At 39.5% G+C, this 23,365-nt stretch overlaps 1 long non-coding RNA gene across 1 annotated transcript; it reads left to right on the forward strand.

The window, feature by feature from the left end:
- The first annotated feature begins 40 nt into the window (after positions 1 to 40).
- LOC138819216 (uncharacterized) lies at positions 41 to 22,915 on the forward strand. The gene is made up of 4 exons (XR_011369369.1): positions 41 to 167; positions 538 to 637; positions 2,255 to 2,324; positions 22,675 to 22,915. It is a non-coding gene; the product is annotated as an uncharacterized lncRNA (long non-coding RNA).
- The last annotated feature ends 450 nt before the right edge of the window (positions 22,916 to 23,365 follow it).

Raw genomic sequence — 23,365 nt, forward strand, 5'->3', positions numbered from 1 at the left:
CAATTTGTTTTCCCATACAACAGTTGATTGAATTAACAAAGCTAGCCAAGCACAGAGAAAGCAGGTTAGGTGCATATCCATTAGGTCAAAGTGGACCAGCTTGTTGCTGAGATTTTGGAATACAAGAGATTTTCTCCATGAAGAAAGTCCCTGAGAACTGGTCTGAGGTAAGCTGCCTATTACTCTAAAGATCATGAGCCAGACAATCCAGTAACACTGGTACACATCATCTACTTGGTGCAGTGTATCTGCTGTGTGCTATTTGTGTATCACCAGTGTCCTCAGTCTTCTGAAGTAGGTGATTTGGTGATAGAATCTCCATCATACAGGGAAGGAAATTTAGGGGCAGATAGGTAAAGCAATATTCAAAGGACAAACAACAACATTCAAACCCAGGGACTTCACCCTCCATTCTTTGGTATGGCAAAGAGATCAAACAGCATTGTCACTTTATTATTGTGAATAGAAAATAGTTGCTTACACTTTAACATAGGAGTCAGGATTTCAAATCAATTTTTCCTCGTCTGATCTCTCCAGACCTCATCGCTTCAAGGAAGATATGTTCTTTCAGGCTCCAAAGGATGTGGTCGAGCAGGCTTTTCCAGTGAACCAACCGATGTCAGGAGATAGATGCAAGGTAAACTCGAGTTAGTAATATCCTTCTGCTCTGAAGTTGTGGCTGGAACAGCAAATCATTCTAGGTCTGGCAGGGACATCCCTGAAATCATTCAGTTGTGCATCTGGGACAGCAGTGGAGAAAATAACCTGATCAATCAAAAATAAGCTCCTGTAGAGGGTTAACTAGATTCTCAGGAGAGACCTCAGTTCTACTGTTTTTTCTACTTTATTGAAAAAATTAAAAAACACATTTTCAGTGGCATGCAGACCCAGCTGGCATAAGGGAGTTTCATTGGGGGGAAAACAGCAAGATTCAGATTATTTTACAGTCCCAAGTTGTGCCAGAAGAGGTACTCTCAAAAAGTTCACTGTAATGTAAGACTTTATGCTTATGGATGTTAAAAAGGGGCAGTTTTCTATGCATTGACTGAAAATGGATTGAAGAAGAAGTCCTGAAATTTAAAAGAAAAGAAAGCACCTGTCTCTTCTGCACAAGCAATGATGGTCACTACTTTACCACATTCTTGGTGGGGTTTTACTGTGCCAGCACTTTCTACAGTTCAGAATTTGAAATGTGCAATTATGAGCCATTTAGCCCGAAATTATGGTGGCTAAAGTTGTTCGATCAAACATTTTCTATGTCGCTGTTTCTAGAATATTCTTTAAAATCATGAAATCAGTAGTGGATAAGGCTCCTGGTTTGTATTGGTATTCATGTTTCATTTTAGCTGCAGTTCTTCACTCCTGAAGAGGACTTGAATTTCTCAGGGAGATTTTTTAAAGCATAAGAATCTTGGGGAAGAAAAAAGAATATTGAGCTCTACCTCAAGGAGACTTTTGTAATTGATTTGGAGTTGAAACTATTATATCTGAGTTTTTTTAAGTTTCCCAGGTGAGAGTTAGAAATACTGGCCTATTATGTTTACAATGAGGATTGTGCTACCTCACCTGCGGTTAATTGTAATTAATTCTCAGACTGAATCATCTACTCTCACATTTTCTTTTTTCTCTTGCCCATTCTTTAACCCTCTTCCAATCAAGAAAACAGATTGTTTTATTATCAGCCTAGCTAGTTGAAGGTTACAGCCAAAATGTTCATTATCAGAGCAAGTAGATAAATGGATTCCATTCTTCTGGGCTATTTTTTTTTCCAGTTTGGTCATTGAAGTCTTTCATACCTATATTCGAATAAGCAAGGCTCATTCCTTATTGCAGTGAGGAAGTTCACACACACCGTGGGAGCCTCGGGGTCTCTCAGTACAGTGGATTAAGCAGTAGCCCCCAAATGACAGGCCTCTCCTCAAATCTCCCCAATCTGTGACTGTTAACCTTTTTAAAAACAAAGCATCTTGAGATGAGCAGATCATTCTAGATATTCTGTGTTGGCCCTAGAGTTAATGGCCCTAGAGTTAATGTCCCTAGAGAGGACAGACTCACTGAAGTGGAGGCCTTGTGGCTGGCAGGCAGCAGCCGGATGGTCACAGGTCACAAGCAAAGAAGCTCCCAGAGCTGGGAGAAGGTAGCAGAGGTAAGGAGTGGATTCTCAGAGCCCACCAAGGAAGCTCAGCCACCATCAGACCCGCACTGCAGCCATCAGCCTCTACAGTTTTGAAAGAATGTGTTTCCATTGTTTCAGGTTTCCAAGATGGTGATAATTTGCCACAGGAAACCCACCAATCTGGCGAGAAGATAGAAGGAAACCCACTGTAAGTATAGGAGTTGGGCTGTTTTATGAAAGGGAATAAAGAAAAAGATATTGGCCTAAATTGCGTGCTACCAGAAAACAGGGGCAATTTAACCTTGAAGAAATCTTATTTATAGAAGGGGAAGATTTGGACAAAGATAAAGTTAAAGTTAGGAAAGAAGTAGCAGTCACTGATTTAGGCTGAGAAATGAAGTACTTGGCATTTTGTGGGTGTTCCGATGACTGCTTTTGTCTGGGCTCAGGGAAAATTATAAAGTAGTCTTTCCTTGCCTGGTTCTGTCATGGTCGCAGAGTCACTTTGCCGTTGGCAAGTTGGTGAGTTTTGAGACATTTGGCAAATGTTATGGCTGAGCCACGAGTGCCAGACCAACTTCTAAATGTCATCTGTTACCTGACTCCATTAGCATTGCACAGCCACTGAAGTAACGTCAGCTTTGCCTTGCTGGAGGAGAAAATCAACCCCAGAGCTGGAAGGAGAATTCATGCACCATTGAACTCTGTTAGTCACACACATAGTACACTGGGTGCATTTTGTTTGTCTATCTGGAAGTGGAAAGTAGCAAGGATTTATAAAACATTAACAAAACTTTCTAGTTGAAACTGTAATTACTTTGTTAAAGTTCCTAGAAACAGGTAGTTGAGGCTTTTAGTTTTCATGGGATAAGATTTATGGTATTCTTTGGTGTCTTATTTTTCAGCACCAAACACGCTTGGTTTGAGACCTTGTTTTGTCTGTGCTAATATTGTTTGTACATAGGCCGTATGTCATGCCAATAGGCAAGCCTGTGAGATGACAATTTCAGAAGATTCATTTTGAATGAATTTTCCCCTGGATATGGTTTTAAATCTTCCTCAGGTCTGTTTTTCTTCTGTCTCATTTTTGGGACTTCAATAACTGCTTTTAAAAAAGGGCTTATTCAGGCTAAAGTTATAAAAAATGTTGCCACATGCATATTCTAGATTGTCAAGACTGCTTTTTGCTTTAATTTCACCTATTGATTTTGTCTGGCTCCTGATAAGTGACAATTGGTCACTGATCAAACTACAGTGAAAAATGTCACCCGAGTGCCAGAAGAGATAATCCATTTACTAAACATAGAGTTTCTTAGTGTCATCTAGTTGCTAAGAGAAGATGGAGATTTTATAAACATTTCACTTATACTACCTTGTGTTGACAACCTTAACAGCTGTATGCCACCAAATGAGGAAAGCCTCATTTGTATCATCATCTGAGATAAATCTACCAAAGAGAGATTTGACATATACTGTTAATATAAGAAGGCCCTGAGATTTAGGGGTTGTTTGTTTCAATAGAGTAATGTAATTATCCCTTACTGATGCAGTACCTACAAGATCAGATTATACAAAAATCAAAATATGTACCTGAGAAATAAAACCAAATTTATTTACAGAAATAAAACATTTCTAACTAATCTAATCAGGGATGTCACCAGACATAATGGACTTGAAGTTTAATGTACCGATAAAGTTGTATCATACGGATGAAAATTTTATAAATTGGTCTTCTGGTCTGAATACAGAAAATGTTTGAAAAGAGGCAGGCTTGGTTTCCTTAAAGCCTGTAGGTGATGTTGTCCATAGGGGCCATTTATTTGGTACCTTCTGTGTGACTTGTGCTTTTGTAACTACTGGAGGTACATGAGTGCAAGGAAAATGAATTACAGAAGGGAGTTAGGGCTAGTAGAGAGAACAGAGAGGGTGCTCATAAAAGCATTTGCTAAAGCAGTAATTTATGACCAAAGGCTGAAAAGGTGTTGAGAAATCCAGGTGCACAAGAGCTCCCATCCAGGAGGAGGCGCTACACCATCCTGGAATTAGATGGACCCACACATGTCAGGGAAGATAAGTGGCTGGAAAGCCTGATAGAGGAAAGCATCCTCGGAGAGGAAGCAGGACCGTGAAGGAGCTCATATCCGGAACAGTTCTGTAGATCCTGTGTCTGCTTGGTGGAACACAACAGCATTAGCTGATCTGGCATCATCTGATTTTCGTTTACATTCTGGCCACTGGGTCAGGACCAGACAGCAGGAGGAGGGGGAGGAGGAGGAGGGAGAGAAGGGGGAGGAGGTGGAGGGGGAGGGGGAGGAGGGGGAGGAGGAGAGGGAGGAGGAGGGGGAGGAGGAGGAAGAGAAGGAGGAGGGGGAGGAGTGGGGGAGGGGGAGGAGGAAGAGGAGGTTGAAAGTGTGACCCGAGGAAACTCGGTGGAGACTGGGCTGTGCTGTCAGAACGAGAGTTCTCAGAAGCGCTCAGATCTGAGATCCTTTCCTTCCTTTCTATGGGTTGCTTTTAGCTCAGATATCTCAGAAAAGCAAGAGACATAAAAAATAATTCCCAAAAGTTAAACATTAACCGAGAAGAGGAAGACTGTAGGAAAATAGATTTGGGGAATGGTGCAAACAACAGGATTCCAGTTCCATCTGAAGTTTGAGACACCACTTAGAAATCTCCACACATTTGATTTAATATCATAATCACACGAACACTTTGCTATTTCCTTGTTGTGTTCTTGTTTCCTCTCAAATAGATTGTATTCTCCTTCTGCATTGAGGTGCTAGTTTAGATTATTCTTTGTCTTCCATATTGTCAAGTAGAATTTTGAAGCCTACAGTTCCCTTTGGAAGTTTGGTTTATGATGTAAAGAACCAAACGAACATATAATAAAGCAGACACTTGAATTCTGCTCTATAAAGACTCTCTTTTAAAATTTAGCATTGCTTGTGCTCTACATGTGAACAATCCACGTGCCATATTATCAAGAGAGTACGGGAAAGGAGGAGACTTGGCAGAAAGGAGAGACAAGCTCGCAAGTAATTTAATTCAGCTTGGAACATGTTACCTGAAGTGATTCCTGTACAGTGCACACACGGGAAGAAGCTCATTTGTATTTAGTCCGCATTCCAGCTCATTCACAATGCAAATTCATGTCTTAGGACCCAGGGGTAGGAAACATGGCAGAGACCCAGCCACTGAGGCCAGTGAGGTGGGAACCATCCAGGGGCCAGCTTGTGGGACCAATCTTTCCTTCCCCGGAGGAAATGCATGATGGCACTTTATTACCAAGCCAAGGGTTTTAAGCCAACTCAGGATGAAGCGTAATGATTTAAGTAAATGGCTTAATCTTTAGAAACATGTTCTGGTAGGAAAGAATGTATTTTGTTTATTATTGTTATCTTTGAACAGGATATTTCAGCAAAGTAGCCAGATTTAGGAATAACATCATCCGTGGTTTGGTGACCCAACTGTAAACACTGAGAGGAGATGCCCAATTACATCGCTTTCTGGTTGTCTCATTCTCTGGTACTAGCTCCACGCACAATAGCTACTTAATAGGAACAAAGTTTGTCTGGTAGAAAAGGAAAGAAAGTAGGGAAATAGGATTATTGCTTTCTACCTTTCTATCAACCAGGATAACAGAGGAATAATTCTCCAATAAAAAAATCAGAAAATAAACAGTGCCTCAATCATTACATTTCAAAAATATAGCTAACTTTAGCTAGCAAACGTTAGATGATTCATTTCCTGGGTATCCTGTTAATTCAGTCTCAGGTATTAGTGCTGTGACTCAGTGGGCTCCAATTGTAGGATATGGGCTTAAAATCTCCACACTATATTTCCTGTTGATCTGTTTTCTAGACATGCTATAAGATTAGGACTTGGAACAGAAGTGCACGTTCAGTTTTGCCCTCATTAATGCCATTTGGCCAAGTATTCATGCATTCGTGTGGGACAAAATTTTCTCCTTCTCTGTATTATTCTTTTAGTTGAGTAGTTCACTTTGTGATGCATTGGCTCTTTTGGTTTAGGATGAATTTTAAAAGTATAAATTATAAATGTACAAGTAAATGCATATAGGGTTGTATGCAAGTACACCCACAAGTGGATTGATGGAACTATGGCATTTGCAGGGGAGAAATCAAATGATGTAATTCCTTAGAAAAACTAACTCACAGTCTAGCAAAGTGAATACCAGGAAACCAGTACTTGAAAGGTGTGTGGGGAAAGGAACGAAGGGAGGAAGGGAGGGAGTGCAGTCATAATATTCAGTGTGTATCCTATGAAAATAGAAAAGTTGGGAGGGGTGGAGTTGGGAGAGATAAAGGAGAACAATCGTGAGGGTGATCTCAATCAACAAGCATTGTATTCATTTATTGAACAGTAATTCCTTTGTACAACTACTTCAGGATAATAAAGGAATAGTGTTTTAAGATGTAGTTAATAACCTATGCATTTTGATGTCCCTGGAGTTGCTTTTCTTTTCCCCAAGAGGAAAGATTGCTACTTAATCATGACTGCTCTAAATAAAAAGGAAGAATTAACTTTTGGTTCTGAGCTTCTGAGGAGGATTGAATTCAAAGAGAACACAATTGCTACACTGCAATTGCAATCTAGAGCTAAGGCAGAGCATCTCCAGAAAGTCAGGCTTCGCGGCTCCTGTTGTCAGCTACCTTCTGCTACATGTGGTTGACTCTGTGCTAATAAAATAAAGGCTGGGAGAGGGTTAAAGGCCTGGAAAATCCATTTTCATCTCCATGAGTCATGGTGTTGATAGGGGAAGTTACTTGTCTGCATTTACAGTACCTGCGTCATTCCAATGAGCTGAACTAATTAACAACATCACTGTAATCTCTTCTGTGACCGTCACCAATCTCCTAGATTTATATAAGGGAATATTTTGATTTGAGATTTGATATTTGAGGTAATGGAAAGAGCCTAGAACCTTTGAAAGAAAGAGAAGACAAAATAGAAAAACTCTTCACGTGATCATTCCTTTTCACTGGGATTTTAAAATGCTCCCAAATGTATTTTTGCAGAATCTTCTTTGCTTATCTCCTACAACATCTGTTTCTGCCTCTTCTCTTGACTGAGCTGAAACTAACTATGTGTGCCTTTTTTAGTTTTCATTTAGGTTATAAATCCAACTAAACCTATTAACATGGAAGATGGTTTCTTGTGTGTTTGTTTTTTAGGAGACAAATATCCAAATAATTAATGGATGTTATTCCTTTTCATGCTAGCTTAGTAACAAATAGGCGGGAAATAAATAGGATTCCAACTTAAGTCTTTCACTGAAGCAATCCCTATTGGAGCTAATCTCATCCAAAATGCAGCTATTGAATAAAAAGGGCAAATAACTACAAGTAATGCAAAATAAACAAAAGCACACCTGGGCATGTGTAATTTTTCATAATTCTCCCCGTCCACAGCCCTCCTCCCCCCTCCACATTATAAGCCAAGCTTTAATTAAACCCTGTAGGAACCTATTTGATACAATTTGTGCCTTGATTAATGGTTGTTTTTTGCAAGAAAGGCGAAGTTGCTCTTTTTCCATTGGGATTTTGGTTCCTGACTTTGGGAACTTTTGAGCCCAGTGAGATTTCTTTATTTTCATGGGAAAATTGCCTCAGACTTGCACTCTGGGCTTTAATGGTGCAGTTTCCCAGGTCTCAGTGACATTTAAGAGCTCATACTGGTCCAGTTTCCTAGTTCTTACAATAGCAATACGGAGAGCATTGTTACTGCTGTAGAGTAATACTTCTCGGAGAAAGCACTGCTTGATGAGGAGTCACTGTGGTGATATGCACCCTGGCACCACACTCAGGAAATGCCTGCAAGAAACTGGGCTTGCCTTCTTGCAGGATTAACAGAGTGACCTTCTACTTTCTCCTGACTTTGGTTCCTCTACAAAGCAACTGCGTTATAATCACTTTTTCTTTATTCATTTTGCCTTAGGTTTGGAATGGTGATGAATGAGATTTAAGAGTGTGGAGTGGAGTTAAAATGCTTGGCAAATGGAGAAGGCAGACAGAGAAGAGTATCGTTATTTTAAAATCATTGGATTAATGGAAAAGGACAATTGAGAGTTGTTCACCATGGAACTACTATATAATGCATATATGTTATAAATATACATCACACATATAATACACACTATACATGCATAATATACACGAACATTACATGTATTATACATCACATATAACCCAACTACATGTTATATATTTTATAATGTATATTACGTTATATAATACATTATATTATATTATATGTATCATATTATATATACTATATATAATATTATATATGTTATATATAATATAACATATTATATTATATATAATGTACTATATTACACACAATACATTACTTGTAATATATTAAATTTTATATAATTAATATGAACAGTATATTTTAAAATATATAATATAAAATATAATATAAAATATAATGATATACTATACTAGACTATATATCATTATATATGTACAGCACATACATTGTATATGTAATATATAATGTATATGTAACATATAAAATATATATGACATACATAATATCTATGTATACATTTGCAGTCTCCCTTTTCATTTGTGCTGATATCTTTAATCAATGTAATGTTGCTTGTTGATAATGAAGTGAGTTAGCTTCTCTGAACAGAATTAGTAGACTTTTTTATATCAAGTGGGAAAACTTTTTGGCAAAAAATAATTAAATGAGGACTAAACCAGACCCAACAGCCCAGAGAAATGTCTATCTGCTCTCCGTGCAATTACAATTGGAGATGCCAACCAGAATAGACTGTCTCCTTTATTAATCAGTATGAGTGACTTCTGCCATGAAGTCTGGGTGCCATTTTGGAAAAAAAAATAAGCCTAGAAAACCTCAACTGTGTATCTGTACACATTCATTTTTCTGCTCAATTCTTTCATTTGCAAGCATTTTCTTGGGAATGACAAAGCATGGTAACAACAGATGACTCAATGGACAGATTTCAAAATATAAGGAATAAATCTAGACCTGTTGTCAGAAAATAATAACTAGAACTAGGAACACTTCAGGGTAGTTTGGGGGTAAAATGCTATACAATGTTTGTTTGAACAATCCTGAAGACTCAGTGTGGATTTAGACTAACATAATTTATTTCCTTTGCTTTTTCTTAGCCAGGTATGGTGCTTGAACTCAGGGCCTGAGCTCTATTCCTGAGCTTTTTTGCTCAAGACAAGTTTGTGCTCGACCACTGAGCCATAGATTCACTTCCAGTTTTCAGGTGCTTACTTGGAGATAACAGTCTCACAGACTTTCTTTCTTAGGCTCGCTTCAAACTGCAATCCTCAGCTTTCAGCCTATTGAGGAGCTAGGATTACAGATATGAGCCATCAACACCCGGCATATATTTTTAATGTTTAAATCTAAAGTGATACATGTAAAGTGTCCCTCAACTTTGAAATCTTCATAATCTGAACCAGTTTCAGACCACTAGACTAAGCTGAAGGTCACTGAAGTTTCTCAGATGCTTTGTTTTGCAAATCACTTGCAGACTTTATGAATTCTTATCATCTATTATGCTTTAGTGTTGACATGAATCGTCTATGCCACGTGGCTATGGTTCAAAGATGCTATGGTCATGTAATTTAGTGAGTTCTCAGTAGAAAGATAAATGTCCGCATCTCACTTGAAGAAATATCAGGATTGGTAGTTGCCACCAGAGAGATTTCAGTACAATGAAACTAATCGTTATTACATATTTTATATATCTGAGGTTTTGTGGTCAGGTAGTGGGTATGGAAATATATAAGAAATTTAATAAAAATGGTCTCATTGTTTAAATACTCTCATAAAGTTGCTTTAGATTAGTACAAAGCTCTGATTGAAATGACTTTTAGAGCATACCTCTTGAAAGCTCCACCATGAAGACATTTACCACAGAGACTTTGGCCTAGTATACCATGGTGGTCCAGCAGTTGTAGCTAAAGATCATATTTTATTTTCATTTGTGAAATCCCTACAGGGAGTGCCTTTGAAAGCTCGTTGATTCATAATCATTTCTGTGGCTATTACCGTGCAATACCACAATTCATCTTGGCCCTTCTGAAGTTCAGTTCTCCAACTCTATCATTATGTATCTGTTACAAAATATCCTATAGCATTTATATTTAGGTTTCTATAAAAAGGCCTCTGAAATGATACATGTTCTCCAAATCGTACTTCCTTTCAAAAATGCTATACCCATAATCCTCTTGGAGAAGCAGTGAGTTGAGGTAATTCAGGCTTGTAAGAACTGAGCGGGCATTAGCAGTATTTGGCTACCTTTGTTGCAAGAGCTTTCTTTGCATATGGTACGAGTCATTCCATTACATATTTTCATTTAATCTCCTTGATTCAAACAATGTGGTCCTCCTAGCTAAGACATTGCTGTAGGCTACTTAGTGGCAACATTGCAAAATCAACCATCAATCACTGAGTCGTAAATATAAAGCCCTATATCATCTAAGAAAGCTTCAAGTTGCATGTATTCATTCTCTAAACTAGACTTTTAATTGAAACTGTATGATTCTCTCCAAAGCTTGCTGATATCAGTAAACAAATCCTTTTTAATACAGTTGCGAATTTATCAAAATGTCTGTATTCTGAGAAAGATTTCATGACAAACCTTAAAGACAAACCAAATAGAACCCTCTTGATTGTTTTCAATGAAGCTTGGTTTTTACTGCATAGGAATTCTGACCCATCCCACCCCCAGTTCTGGTCTATTCAGCCCTCAAGCCTTTGGCTCTCCTTAGTTTACCTTTTTCAAGTGGGGATTCAGTTCCATTCTTGCTCTAAGTTCTAGAAATTCCAAGGCTATTTCTCAGGGTATTCCTGTTTCGCAGGTGAATTTGAAATTACATTGGTAGTTTATTAGCCATTAGCCAGTCCACTTATTTTAGCAAGATGTAATGACTGTCACAAGAAGATGTTGAGTTAATAGGAAATGGAAAGTAAGCTAAAATCTGTCAATGCACATTTGGAGTTACTATAAGTTATTGGTATTAAGAAAATCTTGAAGACCTAGCTTTAAGTAGTTTACTCCTTTCACAAAACTAAGACCTTGGAAGATTTCATTTGATAGGAATGTACTTAATACCAAGTTGTCAGAGTAATTCCCAGAGGTACCATGAGAGCCTTTCATGTGATCATGGGGTAACTACAAAGAATTTTAGCTCCAAACAATTAAACACTAATTGATTATATAGTTGCTGCTTGGAATACAGCATCAAGTAAGACAAAATCCTTGTGTAAGGAGCTTACCAGGCCTGGGAGCATCGCTCTCATCCTGACTAAACAGTCTGGAAGATGAGGTGGCTTTAGCCATCCCTTCCTCATATCCCAGGAAAAAATTCCCGCATTGCCATTCTCACAAAAATCACCTAGGATCATACTTTCTTCTTGGAGCTTGTTAGACAAATACACAAATCTGACACCTAACGTATGCACACAGGATTTCTGAAGCCATAAAAAAACAAGCATTTTCCTAAGTCTGTGTCTAATAAAACAGAAAAGCAACTCACTTGACAGAAAGTGGGCGTTCTAAAGGCAATGTCGGGCCAAGATGGGCTGCACACAGCACCGCACACGTAGAGGAGCTGGGCTGGGCTGACACGTTGCAGTCACCAAGGTCTGCTGCTGCTATTGCTGCCACTACTACGAACCAAGGAAGATGTTTGGAGATGTTTTGTAATATCCAGAACTAGGTGCTAATTTAACCATGGACAGAACAGGTAGTTTTCAGTTAGAAGGATCACCCGTATATAAGTGTGTGTGTGGGGGGGGGGCTAGGACTCAGGGCCTGAGCTCTATCCCGTAGGTTTTTTTTGTTAAAGGCTGGTGCTCTACCACTTAACCATCCCACCACTTCTGGCTTTTTGATGGGTAATTGGGATGAGAGTCTCATGGAGTTTCTGGCAAAGATTGGTTTTGGGCTTCAATCTTCAGATCTTAGCTTCCTGAGTAGCAAGGATTATGGGCATGAGCCACTGAGCCTGGCACACTCGGATATTTCAGTGCCGTTGTGAGATTAATGGGGCGGTCTGCAAAGGGCTTCTCCCAATCTCAACTCTACTGCAAAAGTAATAACTTTCTGTTGATGAAGCTATGTTTTGATCTTGGGTTTTGCTTTGTCTCAGATCATACATTTTTTAAGGAACAAGACACAATTGCAGAATAATCTTCTCGATACAAGACAATTTCTTTCATCTATGCATAAAGAGAGACAGAGTTAAACACACAAACTTTAGTCATCTTTATTTTAAACAACTTTGTGATTTTTTTCCCATTTTTACTTATAGGAATTTAAGTGTGTTTTTTTTCCGTATTGATAAAATAAAATGTTCTGAGAAAACGTGCATAGAAATAACATTATAGGAAAATATTAACTATTACTCCTAAAAGGAAAAATCAGAATATGCTCATGATTTTGTTGAAGTAGTTACTTCATAATTAGTACATGCATTTGCATGTTTCAGACATACACAGAAGGCATTATACCTAAACTTTGTTTTGATGAGAATCACTATAACATATCCATTAAAATGTATAATTATTCAAATTATAGATAATCCCTGTATTTCCTTAGGTCAAAAGTAAGTTTTAGCAGGATCAAGTTATAACTTTATTTTATACGTACACACGTACACACATATACATTATATATATATATATATACATATATATATATAAAATCTATGTTTCTATCATCTATCATCCTATCTTTCTTTCATGGCAAAGAATCTAAAAATGTACATGTGAGAGCCTATTTACAGTCAAGATAGCATCCACCCTGGTACATAATTTCAAAGGAAATGCAAAGTATGTGTATGGTTAAAGTACCCCATAATTATGTGCAGAAATGACATGATGGAAACCCCTTACTATCTGCAATTTAACCTGCACCCATGTAGAAGGGAATGAGCACAGGTATCGCTGGGGCAGGACGTCAGAGCAGAGAGAAGCTTCTGAGGGCAAGGTGAGACTGCTTGCCTGGAGCAGAAGAGTCTGTGAGGATGGCCCTCGTGCCAGTGCTAGTACCCTGTCATGAGCAAGGATATGATGTGAGGCCGAGCCCGTCTGGGAGCCCACCTCCTGTGCCGCACACTCATTCTCTAGACCAATGTCAACTCTGTGGGCCCCCGTGCAGTGTCCATGAGACCACGCACGGGGGAAGGTGAGCACAGCGGCTGGTCCAGCGTTAGTATTCAAGTACTTTTAGCTCTAGCATCAATGCCGTATCCTGGGAAAGGCAGGAGTAGGGTCGGGAGTGGCCAGAGCTGGTGGACATCTACACCAGGGGGGAAGAAGGGTGGAGGAGAACCAATCACCAATACCCCATTGTCCTCAGGGTATACAGGCCTGAACTATACAGAGGGGGAGTTCTCCTCTTCCAGCACACACTTACTGAAGTGTGCAGAAACATGAGTGTGCACCCTTCTCTCCTTCACCCCAGGCCCTGGATCATCAACACCCTATCGGGTTCCCATAGAAGACATGACAGACTTAATGGTATCAAAGGATTTGCCAAGCAAAGGCAACCATGAATGGAAAGAGTCAGGACTGGACTCCTATCTCTCTAGCTAAGGCAAATGCTAAGGTTCATTTTAAGAAAAAAAATAAAGAGAGAAAAATGAAACTCAGGGTCTTGACAGTGTTTTGTTTTTTGTCTTGACGTTAGACAAGCCATTAACCAGCCCTCCAAACCAGCACATACTCTTAGTCATGTAAGGATGGGATAGCGGCTAATTATAATTGAACTGAAAAGTAATTTCCTTGTGATTTCCTTTGACCTTTGTCTCCAGTGTGATTCTGCATCATTTCTGTCTGCAGCTTTGTCTAAGTGCTGGAGAATGCATGCACACTGGCCTTTTTTGACCCTTTCTACTTACTCTTCAGCACTAGAGTATGTCAACCTTATCAACACAGCGATTTAAAAATTAGAAGCATCTATTACATTTTTTTCTGATCCCACATTTTATATATTATGCAAAAGATCCAAATGGTTTGAGCACAAGAGAAATCCCTGACACCACAGTGCAAAGATTCCTTGTTAAAGCTCATGTTGGAAATGAAGGCTGTAATGGCAAGTCATTTCATGTCTATTTCATTTTCTTTCTTTTTTTTCTGGCCTGGGTGTTGTCCCTCATCTCTTTAGCTCAAGGCTAGTGCTCTGCAACTTGAGCCACAATGCCACTTCTGGCTTTTTCTGCTTATGTGATGCTGGGAATTGAACTCAGGGCCTCATGCATGCAAGGCAAGCATCTCTACCACAGAGCTACCTTCTCAGCCCCGCCAATTTCATTTTCTTCACTTGGCTCTCAACTGCAGTTAGGCAGCTCTTTCTCATCTGAAAATTCAGAATGGTGCCCAAGATACTTAATATTAATCATGTTCAAGAAGGATTTCTAGTAATCTTGTGTTTATTTGTTTCCGTAGGTAAGCTTTCAGGTATAAGTGTTTTTCTAAGGCTTTCTAACATAACTGTCTTAGGAGCTGTGTATATTTTATAACTGTTACGAAATCAGGGTATATTTTACTACTCTTTCTTGATCAAGATGGTATCAGGTTGTTTTGGTGCTAGAAGGGAAGCTAGCAAATGTAAGAGAGAGTTTCTCTAGTGTGGTACAGTATTATGGGTTCTAGAATGACCACAGAGCAGTTGCATGTTCATGTGAACTTGAGAAATCAGAATGGATAGGGAATTACAATGGTCTGCTTTAGGATCTCCTGGCTGATTCACACCAGGAGTTTCATGTAGAGAATACAGGATATAGCTTGTCTTAATTCACCATGGTAACAAAACCCTCCTGCATCTCCAGAATACCAAGGTTACATGGAATATCAGAGAGGACCAGTATGTGGCCAAAATATATTCATTCCAACATCTCTGCCTGCAGACAAGGAAACTAAGAAGCCCCAGACTAGAGAAACAGCTCCCATTGTGAGCCTGTGGGCATTACCCACATATTAACTTTCTTTGGTGAATTCTGTCAGCCATAATTTGGGTCCAGGCATAGCAGTGAGACTAGAGATGTCTTGTTCAGAGATCTTCCTTGTGTAAAACCAAGTACAAGCTCCAAGAAATTTAGGGAAAATGTTCACTAAAAATGCATTTAATAAGCTAAAATCAAAATAGTTGGAACCAAAAGAGAGGAATTGTATGAACTTGAAAGCAAATTGAAATCTAAAGTTGAAGGATTGGAGAATTTTAAAGACTTTTATATAATGATTTTTGATAATGTCATTTGACTCCATATTCTTAGTTCCAAAAAAAAAAAGTAATGAGCTTTTGGTATCCTTCACAAAATCTGATATTGGAGATATCAAAATAATCTAATACATTAAAATATGCTTAATGAGCTAATTGAGTTTACATTTTGTGACACACACAAGCAATCCATGTTTCAGACTACAGGAATGTAATCATGGTTCTGATAAGCTTCATTTTTAATTTGCATAAGAGGTGTTCTACCTGGAGAGTCAAGTGATTTTTAAAATCTGGTATATGTAAAGTGGATGGATTTTATCATTGACAATATGTAAGCAATTTTAAGCAAAGTACTTAGTACCTTGGCATAGTATGATAAAGAAATGCAGAGAAGAGGCACATGGCCAAATTGGGAAACACCCAACAACTGTCTTTTGCTGTCATGTAATTAGCTGAGGAGACGATATCCAGAGATCAGGGGCTCTTTGTACCTGATCCTCATGAGTTTTAAGCAGCACCACAGAGAGGGAATTTTACTTTTGGCTTAAATGATCATTATAAAAGATCTGTCAGCAGTTTTCTGTTCTTTTCCTTCTGAAGTTCCCCCTTCTCCACACCACCCCCGTTCTTTTTTCCTTCCTCAGCATCCTTTAAATGTGGCTTGCTAAATTATACTTGGGTGGCTAGGGAGCGAGAGCAACTGTAGTTATCTTTTTTTCCCTTGTCTTTACTTACCCCTGTATTTAAATCATTGGTTGTAATGATATTGTGTATTTAGGGAATGCTATGATTTATAGTATCCCATGTAATTATTGCAAAAAAAGTATCAGGTAGGTATATTTTTCTGCACAGTAGATATTGGTAATCAGCTTTCACAGATGTTAAAAAAATAAAGATTAGGGAGGTCAATTGATTTGTCTGGATTCACAGCAAAGAACTGACAGATGGAAATCAGAGTCAGATGTGCTTCAAAAGACACGTTCAGTCAGATGTCAGTAACCCCGCCTTAATCCTAGCTATTCAAGAAGCTGGGATCTGAGGATTGCAGTGTGAAATAAGCACAGGCAGGAAAGTCCAGGAGGCTCTTATCTCCAGTATACTACACCTCAAAAAGCCAAAACTGGCTGGGCACCGGTGGTTCATGCCTGTAATCCTAGCTACTCAGGAGGCTGAGATTTGATGATTGTGATTCAAAGCCAGCCTGGGCAGGGAAGTCCCCATGAGACTCTTATCTCCAATTAACCCTGAGAAACTGGAAATTGCCTCTGTGGCTCAAGTGGTAGAGCGCTAGCCTTGAGCTGAAGAGCTGAGAGACAGAGCCCAGCCTGGAGTTCAAGCCCCACAACTAACAACTACAACAAAAAAAGCCAAAATTGGAGCTTCGGCTTAAGTGGTAAAGAGTTACCCTTCCTAGCGATACAAGCTCAGGGACGCACCCAGGCCCTGAGTTCAAGCCTCAGGACTGGTGCACGTGCGTGTGCGCGCGCACACACACACACACCAATCTTCATAAACTATGGTATTTATTTTCTTTATTAAAACAGATTTGTCTTATTATGAATGGTTTGGGAAAAAGTAAAAATAATAACAAATTAAGGGAAACATAGCCAGCATCCTGATGTAGTCAATATTTTTGTTCAATCTTAAAAATAAGTTAAGAATTTCAAAAATATAACATTTGTCAACTGCACATTTATCTACATCCTCTCTTGACTGACTTTCTTTCCCTTTTGCAGTATTGGGGTTTGGATTCAGGGCCCCATTCTTGCCAGCCAGGTTACTTTTCCACTTGAGCCATGCCTCTACCTTCTTGTTTTCTTGGCTTTAATTAGTTTTTACACAGTGCCTGCTCCTTGCCTCTCTCTCCTGTGTAACCGAATTACAGGTGTGAACTACCACAGCTTACCTGCTTCTTTAGATGGGTCTTATTGGTTTTCTTCTAGGTTGCCTCCAAACTGTGATTTTTCTGAGTGGCTGGGATTAGAGATGTGTACCACCACAATTGACTGTGACATTTCTTTCAATGCAATATTTCTCTTTCAAGTAGTCCTCTGTCTGGCCTTTCCCCCAGTCCCCTGCTTATTTAATCTTGCAATGAATGAGTAGCATTCATGGAAGACATCAGTTTTCTAAGGGGGCAAGATTGAGAAAGTAAATAATAATATTTCCAACCTGTCAAACACATTGCATGGCCTTTGAAGATCTTAATGATGAGAGTGCTATTATGAAGATCACTTAATAATATCATTATTAAATTCAGGGAAATAGGTCTAAATGTATATGGGATGTTTTTCAAATTGTGTAACGAATCATATAAATAAATTGGAAGAAAATATATCAACATATTGATGGATGTTTCCTTCAATGAATATTCTGTTCTTTTCTTCAATGAATATTCTTTTCCTTTTTTTTGATACCAATACTGTCCCTTAGCTTGGTTTCTCAGTGCGGGTGCTCTACCACTTGAGCCACAAGCTCCACTTCTGGCTTTTTGTTGGTGAATTGAAAATGAGTGTCATAGGCATGGCTTTGCTTCAAACCATGATCCTCAAATCCTAGTCCCTTGATTTGCTAGAATTACAGCATCTGGTTTCTTCTTCTTCTTCTTCTTCTTCTTCTTCTTCTTCTTCTTCTTCTTCTTCTTCTTCTTCTTCTTCTTCTTCTTCTTCTTCTTCTTCTTCTTCCTCCTCTTCTTCCTCCTCTTCTTCTTCCTCTTCTTCTTCCTCTTCTTCTTCCTCTTCTTCCTCCTCTTCTTCCTCTTCTTCTTCCTCTTCTTCTTCCTCTTCTTCTTCCTCTTCCTCTTCTTCTTCCTCTTCCTCTTCCTCTTCCTCCTCTTCTTCCTCCTCCTCCTCCTCCTCCTCCTCCTCCTCCTCCTCCTCCTCCTCCTCCTCCTTCTCCTCCTCCTCCTCCTCCTCCTCCTCCTCCTTCTTCTTCTTTTGAACAACCCTAATTGCCAGCAATATAAATGAGATACACTTTGAGGTGGATACAGGACTTTTTCCTATATAAGACTTAGTCCTATATAAGTCCTGTCTACCTTGGTGGTTTATTTGGATGCCAGGAACTTTCCTGCTTTCTGTTAACATGAGTCCATTTATTCTTTCTCACATGGCATGCCCCCTTTAGTAAACTGACTTCTCAGCAGATTAAGAAACCCCAGTTTATGAACACTCTGTACAAGTGTGGAACTCCCTTGGAGAATTAGTATATTCCATTAAGAAAAGAAGACCAGATTTAAAAATACTGGCCTTCTAGTTCTTTTTTGGATTAACTGGATTTTGACTGAATCAGTAAACCATTGCCTTTTTAACATATATCTCATGAGTTAGATATTACAGTATTAGCTATTATATGTCTATATAATATCTAGACATACTGTATATCTGAGTAACAATATGTCTATTATTGTTATTATAGGCATATAATATATCTATTATTACAGAGTCATTATTGTGCCTTTATTAGAGAGTCATTTAGGCAATTAGAGTACAATGATGGAGTTTTGAGTTCAGAAAAAAATCATACAGAAAAGTCACTGAAATTTCAAAAGTTTTCTTTAAGCCTTTTTGCTTGTCAGTCATCGGTCAACACTTTAGGAAGCTTGAGTAATACAAAGTATCACAAGGAATCCTTTGCGCACACTAAGACATGTTTTCAAACAGGATGGCAAAATTGATTTTCCCTCTAGTTTATTTAAATTTCTCCATGTCTCCATGATACATACAGTCCATTGAAAGCAATTTATGTCTCCTTTGGCAGAGATGTGAATCTTTGGTGAGTCACCAAGGCAACCAACCTCTGCTTACTGTCCTGTACATGAGTGAAATGTAAGGTATGCCATCTTAAGTACAGTTGGGCTTTTCAGTAGAGATGATTTGAGATTTTATTTTCAATGACAAAGAAACTCTATGGAACCATTTCCACAAAATATGCCTTTGAAGTATTTGAAGTGATCATTCTCAGAAAAGTGATTGTTTCTAGGTGTGAGGGGCTATTCTGGGTCTGTGCTTTCTAAGTTTGACACATTAGCCGTCGAAATCAGATTCAGCCTTTGGTCTCTACCCATCTGTGCAAACTGACCATCTTAGTCTTATTTGTGACATAACTGAACATAGATGTACTGTCCACAGGGCATAGGGAAGTTGACCCTCTCCGGAAAGCTCAGGCTGTACAGAAGAATTAGCCGCTGGACAGAGCTGTGCTGAGAGGAATTTACCGAGGGCCGGCCCTCAGCAGGTGGTTATAAACTCCCAGTGCACCATGGGAATTATTATGTATGCTTTCTGCCTAACTGTATCAGGTAAACACAAAACTTCCCATCATTGGGCACAGTGGAGAGGTTCTGGACTGCAGGTGTCTATGTGAGGAGCAGTGCTTACTACAGTTGCCCATGGAGAATGTGATGGGGTCTAAGTGTTCTGACAAAGCCATCAATTTCAGTGCACTTCAATTTCTTTGCACCAGTGACAGTAGAGCCTGCTGGTTGGCGCATTTATTCCAAACAGTATGTATGCTCAGTGAGGAAGAAACAGATCCAAGTGGCGTTTTGGTCCAGCCCTTCAGTGGATCTGAGGCAGAGAGTCAAACACACCAGGTCCTGTTCACTGCCCCTAAAGGAAGCTAGCTACTGTGCTCCACAGGAGAGTGTCCGTGAAAACCCAAATGCTATCTGCTCTTACTGGAATTAGTTTGTTCTTTGTTATTCCTAATAGCCTAAAGATATGGAGTCTGCCTTGGCCTTCAGGAACTGGGGGTTGTGGGTGGTTGGAAAGGAGATGGTAGGGAGGAAGGCTCGTTTAAATCTTTTAGCCATATGAGAGATACAAAGGCAAACCTCCACGAAGTGTGTGTGTGCATGTGGGTTGCAAAGTTGCAGGTTTGAGTGCCCGCTGGGCTGCTGAAGTCTGTACCATGGGCACAGGATGACTATAGGAATGCACCTGAACTTGAGGTGGGCAGGGAGGCACCCTGGGAAGTTACCGTTTGATCCTTCCCTCCTTCTTGAAGTAGCCTCATTCTTGCTCCTGCATTTCTGAGCTGCTACCCGCCCCTCCATGATTTTCATAGTGATTCTTTTTTTTAAATTTAATTTTATTTTATTTGTGAACATACTGTACAGAGGGCTTACAATTACTTGGGCAGGATAATGCGTACATTTCTTACCAAGCATTGCACCCTCCTCCTTTGGTTTACCCTTCACATCCCTTCCCAGCCTCCCCCCTCCCCCCCAATCCCAATCCTTCTCCTTCCCCCCCCCCCCCCCGCACCGACGTTGTAAAGCTTGTTTTGGACATGACAACTTGTACTTCTCATTGTTGCAATAGGTGATTCTTTAACTCAGAAGATACTGGGATGGAAGAGCGTGAGCTCTCTTTTGGGGGTAGCGAGGCAGATGTGTTAAGTTTGAGAGCAGGGGCGACCTCTCTGAGCATCAGTATTTTTTTTCTGTCCACAGGAGTAAATAACGTGTCTGATATTGCCTGTCAATAACCAAACCAGAGATGAATGTGTGGCAGGTGCTAACACAGTCGCTGGGCCTGCCTCTTCTGTCCTTTATTCTTGTCTAAATTTAACAATATCGTGTTAAATACCAACATTGTATTTTAAAGCTCTTATATATAGAAATGTGTGTGTGTGTGTGTGTGTGTGTGTGTGTGTGTGTGTGTGTGTGTGTGTGTGTGTGTACACACACGTATAATTGTGCTTGAACTCAGGGTCTGGGCACTTTTGTGCTCAAGGCGAGAGCTCTACCACTTGAGCCACAGCTTCACTTCCAGCTTTTTGGTGGTTAATGGGAGAAAAGAGTTTCACGGTCTTTCCTGCCTGGTCTGGTTTCCAACTACCATCCTCTGATCTCAGCCTTCTGAGTAGCTAGGATTCCAAGCATGTGCCCAAGCATGAGTAAATATTTTTGTGAATTCAATGCATCTTTGGCTGGAGAATAAGAACAAATAAAAGTTGTAGAGCTCTTACTATGTACTAGGTCTTGTTTAGTCATTTATTATCATTCAGATAATTACACAATGCTAAGGGACCTTCATCATGTCTATTTTATAAGGAAGAAAATCAGTCCCAGAGATGAAATAGCTAGATTAAGTGGACCCGAGCTAAGACTCGGGTCCAGGAATCTGGCTCTAGATCATTCCTTTAATTCTTGTGCTCCACCAAGAACCACTGGGAATGCTTCACTGATCAATAATGGCCCTAATTTGGGGAAAGAAGAGGAAATGTGAATGCCCAGGCCATGTGGGCAGATGGCCATGGCTGCTTCTGAGACGGGAGTGACTGTTGTGTGTGCTTCATGCCCAGTGTGTTCCTTCCTTTTCCAGGAAAGTGTCAGAAGTAATTTCAGCGTGAAGAGAACAATTTCAGGAGTGGGATGTGTGGGTCAGAGGCAGCTTTTCTAGGCGTTACCTCTTCCTCAAGAATGCTCTTTTGTCTTTGCAGAGTGATTCATATGAAGCAATGTTCTTGCTCCACAGAACTAAGCAGTAGGAAAAATCAGGACAGTCCTTAGCTTTACTAAGGATATGGTATGGGTCCATCCACAGGCTTACTAGCTAATGAGCTTTGAAACTGAAGGAGCTTACAGCCATGTCATGTTGACATACCAAAATGATCAATTTTTATGACTTGTTTAAAATTCTGTATTTTTTTTCTCTAAAAGACTCTGTTCTGGTCATAGGCTGGAATGACCGCAGGCTGTAGACCAGGTGTCTTATGAAGTAGTGGTATGCATTTGGTCACAGTATTTGATGTCACTGAGCATCACAGAGTACGAGGAGGGGCTTGCAGGATTGGTGTGAAGATCAGCGTTTGAATTCCAAACAGGGTGTATTATTCTGCTGCCTGAAAGTAACTTTTCCTTGTTCTGTAGAGCCTCAGATGCATTATACCATTACATAATTATATATTTCCTTTTGGCCTCACAGACCTGAGTAAAGATTTCTTTCAGGGTTGTTGGAAAATTCAAGTGGAAACAATAGTCACTTGTCTTTGGCACTAAAACCTGTCATCTTAACTCCTCACTGCTCAGAGAAACCTGTGCATATGCTAATGCATGAAAAAAATCATAATTTGCCTAAGTTGTGGAGCAAAATATGATTATGTTAAATTAATGGCTTAATAACAAGTTGTTGAGTTCTAAGTGGAGGCCAAACTCTGCTTCTTTGTTGTCCTACACTCTGATGTAAATATTGACTGGCTAGATTGGTATCTAATAAGTGACGTTATAAGCAGTGAGGAGCAACGGTGACCTTTTTAAGCTCCAGTATTAATTCAATCTGAGGATCTTTTTAATCTTTTGTGTTCTGTTTAGGATTGTCTGATGATGAAAGATACTCAGCGTCCTACTATTGATGTATTCTGTACCTGAGACATGACCCATCAGCCTGGTTTCCTTGGATGCAGGATTTTCAGGGCCAAAAGCTGAAAAATCCATCACGTAGACACATTGCTTCCCCTACAGACAGGATTGAAGGAACCTGTATTAGACTCAGCGCTGCAAATACATCTCCTGATTATTGAAGTCATTAAAATCTCAACTATTTTTGCTTCATTGCTTCAAAATAAAGGGCATGTACATTTCATTTTTAGATCTTTTTCTTTTATTGTGAAAATACCATACACAGGGGTTACAATTACATGAGCAAGGTAATGAATACATTTCTTTTTCTTTTTCTTTTGTTGGTCATAGGGCTTGAACTCTGGGCTTGGGTGCTGTCCCTGCGCTCTTCAGCTCAAGGCGAACACTCTACCACTTGAGCCACAGCACCACTTCCGGTCATGAGTACATTTCTTATCAAGCATTGTTGCCTCCTCCTTTGTTTCCCCTTCCCATCCCTTCCCATCTCCCCCCCACTCCCCTATCTCCCCACCTCCCATTTTTAGATCTTTTATTGTTTTGAAGTGGACATTTAGTGTCCAGTTAGTTATTTTTTAATTAAAATCAACTAATTAACTAAAGAGGTAATTGTAGGTTTGAGGGACTTAAAATTTAACCACAAGAC

The sequence above is a fragment of the Dipodomys merriami genome, unplaced genomic scaffold, assembly GCF_024711535.1.
Source record: "Dipodomys merriami isolate MVZ:Mamm:240054 unplaced genomic scaffold, mDipMer1.0.p SCAF_8, whole genome shotgun sequence".
NCBI classification, from domain to species: Eukaryota; Metazoa; Chordata; class Mammalia; order Rodentia; family Heteromyidae; genus Dipodomys; species Dipodomys merriami.